General features: G+C 34.4%; 1 long non-coding RNA gene and 1 other non-coding gene across 2 annotated transcripts; one reads left to right on the forward strand and one right to left on the reverse strand.

The window, feature by feature from the left end:
- Positions 1-516: 516 nt before the first annotated feature.
- Positions 517-600, reverse strand: Trnal-uaa (transfer RNA leucine (anticodon UAA)). Its single transcript has one exon. It is a non-coding gene; the product is annotated as a tRNA-Leu (tRNA).
- Positions 601-4,166: 3,566 nt separating this feature from the next.
- On the forward strand, positions 4,167-5,975 carry LOC135138841 (uncharacterized). The gene is made up of 2 exons (XR_010282068.1): positions 4,167-4,462; positions 5,208-5,975. It is a non-coding gene; the product is annotated as an uncharacterized LOC135138841 (long non-coding RNA).
- Positions 5,976-6,987: the final 1,012 nt, after the last annotated feature.

Consider the following 6,987-nt stretch of genomic DNA (forward strand, 5'->3'; position numbering starts at 1 on the left):
TCTACAAAAATTCATTGCAAAAGAACTTACGATATACGATGGGACTAACACAATACATGAAACATTCAAATCCACCAAACAATTCAACGAACTCGATGAAAAAACCAAGAAACAAGCCAGATATCTAGAACGTTACCATCACATGTTGAGATTTAATGACGGCTCCAAGGATCAGATATTTGCAAAAGAAATTTTGCTCAAATACATCAAGGAACATGGAGTGGAGGTCTTAAATGTAAAAGGAAAATGCAAAGAAAATTATCTCATGGAAACACTAGGAAAAGACTGCCCCAAAGTTGTGAACCTCGAAACAATTGCAGACTGTGTGAAATTGCCTAAAGAAATCCCATCATGTGATAATCATATATCTAACAATAAAAAATGTTACTGTTCTTTAAATAATGCTAAGTGTCTATACAATTGGTTGTATGAAATATTTCCTCAATAAATGACGTAATATTAAATTGTGTTTTATTTAAACGCAAAACAAAACTGTAGAACTGCATATAAAAAAACTGTCAGGTGTGGGATTCGAACCCACGCTCTCTTTCGAGAATCAGAGCTTAAATCTGACGCCTTAGACCGCTCGGCCAACCTGACTACGGACACAGAGTCAGATCGATCGAGCACAAGGCGATGACAAAGCAAGGTCAACGCCGAGGTCAGTCACGTTCACACACCAAGAGTCAATTGTCGACCAAAAAGATCAATGACCGCTAGATCAAAAGTTGTGGGGCTCCTAGCTCGGGTTGACCTCATTTCACTATATAACTACTCTTTAGGACGAACAGTTTTTAAGTACTAAGGAGATTAATTATTACACCGATTTTAAAACTTATCCACTACATGATGATAAAAATGTGCCTAAATATATAGAGTTCGTATTTACTATAAACTGAGTAAACTAAGCTTTTTTGTAGTAAATTTCTTGTTTATTGTTTGTTATATTTTTTATTGTGATGCTTTGTGATGGTATATTATTGTTTAATATATGTTTTATGTTATACTTAATTTTATTTTGCTTTAATACTTTTCTACAGATGTTGTAAACTTATGACCTAAGAAACCGAAAGTTGCATCTGCCTGAAAGTATCACTAGTCCAAAAAAGCTTCCATTAAGTTTTAAATGGGGATCGCAGATTTTCGTAAAGCTTGTGAACCTATTATCTATCCATTCACGATCTTTATAGGTATAATAAAGTAGGCTTTGATATTTTTTCTTTAAGTTGGATAAACTGATTTGATGATTTAATTTTTCGTCTGTCAGTAGTCTGATTGACATTTGCTTTGAGCTGGAATGCCACTTTTCTACTTCATTTATTAGATAAAAATTATCAGACGCAATTTTTTAATCAAGCAAACAAATGTTTTAATTTTGTCAGCATAGATAATCTGTCATTGTGACAGATTCACAGATCACTGCGACATTATTTAAAAAGAAAATGCCTAAAAAATCAAAACAAAAAATTACAATAAAAAGATGTTTTTTGCAGTTTCAAAAAGACAGGCCCGATCTTTGTTTAGAACTATGAGGGTCTCGAACATATTTTCTTTAATGGAAAAATACGCTGTAAAATATTTTTTTATTTTTTTTCTCATAGGTGGGAACATCAACTGTGGCGAAAATTTTATCAACAATTTGGCAACTTACTGAAAAAAACGAATATTTCACTGTAGATACTCTTTTGGCATATTCTAGGGAACAGTTGGAATTTAAATGGGGGCGAACCATATTATACAAAATTCTTAAGTCAATGGGTTATAAACGCAGGGAAGTAAATGGTCGCAAAATTCTATGTGAACAAAAACATATCGTTGCAGCCAAAATTACTTTTTTGAGAACATATTTACAGTTTCTAAATTTTTGTGAAAATTAGGCTTTTTTGTATTTGGATCAAACATGGGTCTATCAAAATGGTTCGTCCATTCGTCGCTGGGTGCACGATACTGATCTATAAAGCAATCCCACCAAAATTAAAAGTGAAAGATCAAGTTTTACTATTCTCCACGCGGGTTGTTCAACGGGGTTCTTGGATGGTTGTAACAAATTTTTAAATTCAAAAAATAACGATAGACTATTATAAAACGATGGACAGGACAATTTTTCAAAATTGGGTGGTTAATTAGCTTATTCCTGCTTTGGCAAGGTTGAACAAAATGTGTGGTGGTTTTAGATAATGCACCGTATCATTCGGTTCAGTTGGATAAACCACCCACTTTTTCTAGTAAAACATGTGAAATGCAGGAATGGCTCTTTAAACGTAGTGTTGAATTTGACAAAAAATGTTCGAAGAAGTTGTGGGATTTAATTAAACCCTTCAGAAACAATAGAAAAAAAAGATAATTGGTAGACGAGACATTAAGAGAAAGTGGTCATGAAGTTCTTAGATTACCTCCGTACCAATACAATCCAATTGAAATAGCGTGGGGATTTTGTAAGAACTATTACAACAAGCATATGAATTCTCAACATTCATTAAAAAATAAGGTGGAGAATTTATGGCTTGAGGCGCTTATATTGCAATGCTTTGAGAAACATGAATTTGGAGTCATCAGCCTTCTTGATCTGACCAAAGCTTTTGACTGTGTCTCCCACGACATCTTGGTGAAAAAATTATATATCTATAATATCAGTCCCCATAGCTGTAGCTTCTTTCCTCTCCGGACGCCACCAGTTAGTTAAAGAAGGTGATTCAATTTCTGGACTCCTTCCTATAAAAATTGGAGTGTCCCAAGGATCTGTTCTTGGGCCACTCCTGTTTTTAATCTTTATAAATGACTTTCCTTTATATATATTTACAGGAGAATAGTATATTATTTGCCGATGATACGACTATAGTGAGCACTGGTTCTAACGTCAATAACGTAATTCACAGACATAAAGAGACACAGTCAAGAGCAGAAGCTTGGTTTTCAGCTAATAGATTGCTTCTAAATAAAGCCAAAACTGTTGAAATGTTATTCTCATTGAAAGAGCATGATTTCCACGATGATTTTGACACAACTGCTAAATTTCTAGGGCTCTATATTGATAACCATCTTCAATGGAACTGGCATGAGGAAATGACCGCCAAAACTATTTGTAAAAATATATTTCTACTGAGAAACCTCAGCACCAAAGTTCCTACCGATTTCTTAAAAAATGCCTACTTTGCTCTCTGTCAGAGTCATTTTATTTACGGGCTAATAGTTTGGGGTCATTCTCCAATACGGCACAGATTTTTTAATCTCCAACGTAAGGCAGTTAGGATTATTGCGGGACTTGGGTACAGAGAAGATTGCAAAGACAAATTTATAGAACTTAAAATTCTTACTCTACCCTCACTATATATATTTCATTGTCTTATTTTTATAAAAAAAAATTTAAGTGACTACTTGTGTCATCGTGATGTCCACAATCATGATACTCGGTACAAGTCTAAACTACGCTTGAGAAAACTGAGACTTCACAAGTCTCAAAATGGTACCGAATATTATGGCATAAAGTTTTTTAACAAGTTGTCCCATGACGTGCAAACTCTGTCCATGCGTAAATTCAAAATTACTTTGAAACTGTATTTGCTCTCAAAGGCTTTCTACACCTTTGAAGAGTTTCTAAATGATGTGTTGTACTTTTCAGTTTAAATGTATTTAATTTTAATTTTGTATCTTGACCTATGCAAAAACCGCTGTAGTTTTTATGCACTAATAAACTTATTATTATTAAACTTATTATTAATATTATTATTATTATTTAAAGGTACTCCAAGCATGTGGCAAAATTTTTGTAAACATTGTGAAAAACTTATTTTGGCAGATTGGGAAAAAAATATGGGAAATCTTTCGTACGAATCTATACCTCCTTTCATTATTTCGCTAGGTGAATCTAATTTAGAATTTGAATAACGGTGATGATACAGATTTTCACAACGAAATAATGGAAATTGAGTGAATTGTAGTTTGTCGGGGGGTGATATTTTTATGCATCTTTCGTTCTAAATTTACCAAGGTAGTATGTGAAAAACTACCTGAGGTACAACAAAATAAGTATAATTTTAGTTACATCATCCACGTTGTTATTTTGCACCAAATTTTAAGCATTTTCATTTTTGTTTGTAACTATTCATAGACCTGGAGAAGGCGTATAGTAACGTTCTTATTAATAAGTGTTTGGAAGTACTTAGTAAAAGCAAATAAAGAGCACTTACTTAAGCATTAGTAATAGCTATATAGATAAATCATTCAATTTAAGACCGGAAAAATGTTTCAGAAGAGCTAAACCCATCAAAGCACTAGAAGAAGGTTGTTGTCTTTTACCAACCCTTTTAGTAATCTTAGAAAAGGGAAAAAAGAAGTTGAAAGATACGGAAATAGGCTGTTCACAAAGGTCGAAATTTCCATTTCTAAGAAGAGTGGGCGAGCAGAACGAACTGATGATTGAGAATTAAAGATGAGATGTTAAATGTGGCATGCGACAGTAGTCGTATGTAGAACCCCATTCATATAAAAACAATGTTTAAGTGAAATTTTAGTGTTTGTTCCTTACATATGAAATAAACACTTACAAAAAGCCGAATAACTATTTTAAATAGCGTAAAGTTTTATGCTTTCTAAGAAATGGATACCGTTAACTTGGTCATTGCTACTGAAAACTGAAAGTATCGCCAACAATGTTTATATTTCTGGCATATTTTTTAACCTTTAATTTAGTAAAATATAACCTAACGAAAAAAGTTCAGGGAATTTTTATTCTTCTGCATCAAATACCAACAAACTCACTAGATTTTCATGGCCAACCCTACTATATAAAGATCCGTTCATCCGTTGGCCAATCAGAAATCAAGTTTCATTGAGTAGAGGGCGGTAGGGTAACATTCTATCCCATACCGGAAAAGTTGAGGGAAGATCAACTTTCCCGTCATTTTGACCCCTAATTTCTCCGTCGACAGGTTTGAAAAGTGAGGTTGTCTGTAAAATAAAATTTTGAGGTTAAGTTTAAATAAACATAAACATAGTGGGTACGTATTTTATATTTTACATTTATTTTTATTTTGCGGTAACTGTGTAGCCAAATAAAGTGGCCTGGATGTACAGTAGATGGTATTATTATACTTGCAAGCCCAAAATAATGTGTTTTTGTTGGTACTTTACCTTTTGAGCTTTCTACTGTAAATTCAGCGAAAATAGGTATATGAAATTATTAAACGGAATTACTTACTACATGGCAGGATGCCCAATGGATTTGTGATGCATGCGACGAGGAACTGGCAGTTGGGTCTGAAAGTCTGAAGCCACCCATCCTTGTTTTGGTGGACAACATCAATTGTTTCAAATTGGCGAAACAAATCGGTTAACAAATGATGCCAGTCGGTATAATACTACCGAGAACAGTGAGTTGATGATGATAGCCATTGCAAGTCGACCAGCACTGTATGACCACAGGTTGCCCATAAGTGATCGAAGCAGAAATATAATACACCGGCTATGGGAAGGAGTGGTCATGGAGGTTGATGGGCATTTTAGGGACCTCCAGGAAATTCAATTGCGCTGACGTAGTTTGCGGGATCGCTTTGTAAAGGAATTCCAATTTTCTATGGCCAAGCGTTCTGGGGATGAGGGTGGAATTACACATGATTATTATTTTTGAGGGATGTCATAAAACCCAAAAAACCAACAAGTTACCATGCTTCTACCAGTTCTACCAGCACAAGTTCCAGTGCTACAATCAGTACGAGAACCAGTATTAGTTCTAGTGGTCCAACAAATACAAAAAGGAAGCGTCTTGAAAGTCAGACTGTCATATACCGAATGAAAGTGATGCCTTCTGCACACGTTTGGCAGCAGGGTTGCGATGGTTGCCAGATCACAATTGGAGATCTAGATTCTCCAATTGTTATATGAAAAAGAGGAGGAATGTGGATTGCGTGATTAAAATTTTTGTTTTCAATTTTTTATTATGAATATTTATATGTAATACACAACAAGCATAACTATCATTAATTTCACTTCCACTGCCATGGTACAGCTCTTTTCAGAAACAAAATACTCCTTAAAAGTATTTCTAATTGGAGCCTCAGATTGAGAGTGGGAATTAGAACCAGCCTTTCCAATACTTGGTAGGGTAGTGATCTCTTGTCTCCACGTTCCATATAGTATATTGCCCTCTTCATCCTCTCTGTCAAAAAAATTTGGAGGACAATATAGTCTACCCACAGAACGCAAATTATTGTCGTCTTTTTTGAGAAAATTTTGTAGACAGACTGTTGCCAATATAATTTATTCGATCGTTTCCAAGCTTGTAGTTATAGGTCGTCCATAGATCCTCCAGCAGTGGCGGCTCGTGAAGTTTTCTTCAGAGGAGGCTCAAATTTGAAAAGCACTACTTTTTATATCTTTCATTATCTGAATATTTTTTTTGTCATGCCCACGAAAAGAACACTCGTGCGTTGATAGATAAATAAACTTTTGCATCGATTAGTCTTTTCAAAATTGCCCAATTTTCACCAACTTTCTCGTAATAGTTCTCCCTTTTATGAGCCGAATCTAAATGATTGGCATTGTTTTGTTTACAAGCATTTCTAATTTAATCGAAGAAAATATGTGGTCCTATGATTTTTCATGCCTTTCTATAGCTCGTGACAAATTTTGTAAATTATTTTAGCCTGTTTTACCCCAAACGGAAGATTTATCACTTATAAATAATACACAATTCCAACAGTATAATTTGTTTCTTAAAACCGAAGCCGTAAACTATTTAGTTTTATTATAATTATTTTCATGAAATGCTCTGTTTTATTTCTAATTGTAACTGTCAATACAATTAATGGGAGTGATGGTGTTGGTCTCCCCTTTTGTACCCTTACTTACGTAAAGCCTAAACATCACCATCACTGAACAGGGAGCTCGCGAAACCACCTCAAAGTTTTTCCTACTTACACCCGATTGCGCCAACTAATAAGAAAGAGATAAAGTTATCTGTACGACTTGATCTGAAAAGAGATGAACTGG

This window comes from Zophobas morio, unplaced genomic scaffold (genome assembly GCF_036711695.1).
Source record: "Zophobas morio isolate AGI-343-1 ecotype UQ-CSIRO unplaced genomic scaffold, CSIRO_AGI_Zmor_V1 ptg000030l, whole genome shotgun sequence".
Lineage (NCBI taxonomy): Eukaryota > Metazoa > Arthropoda > Insecta > Coleoptera > Tenebrionidae > Zophobas > Zophobas morio.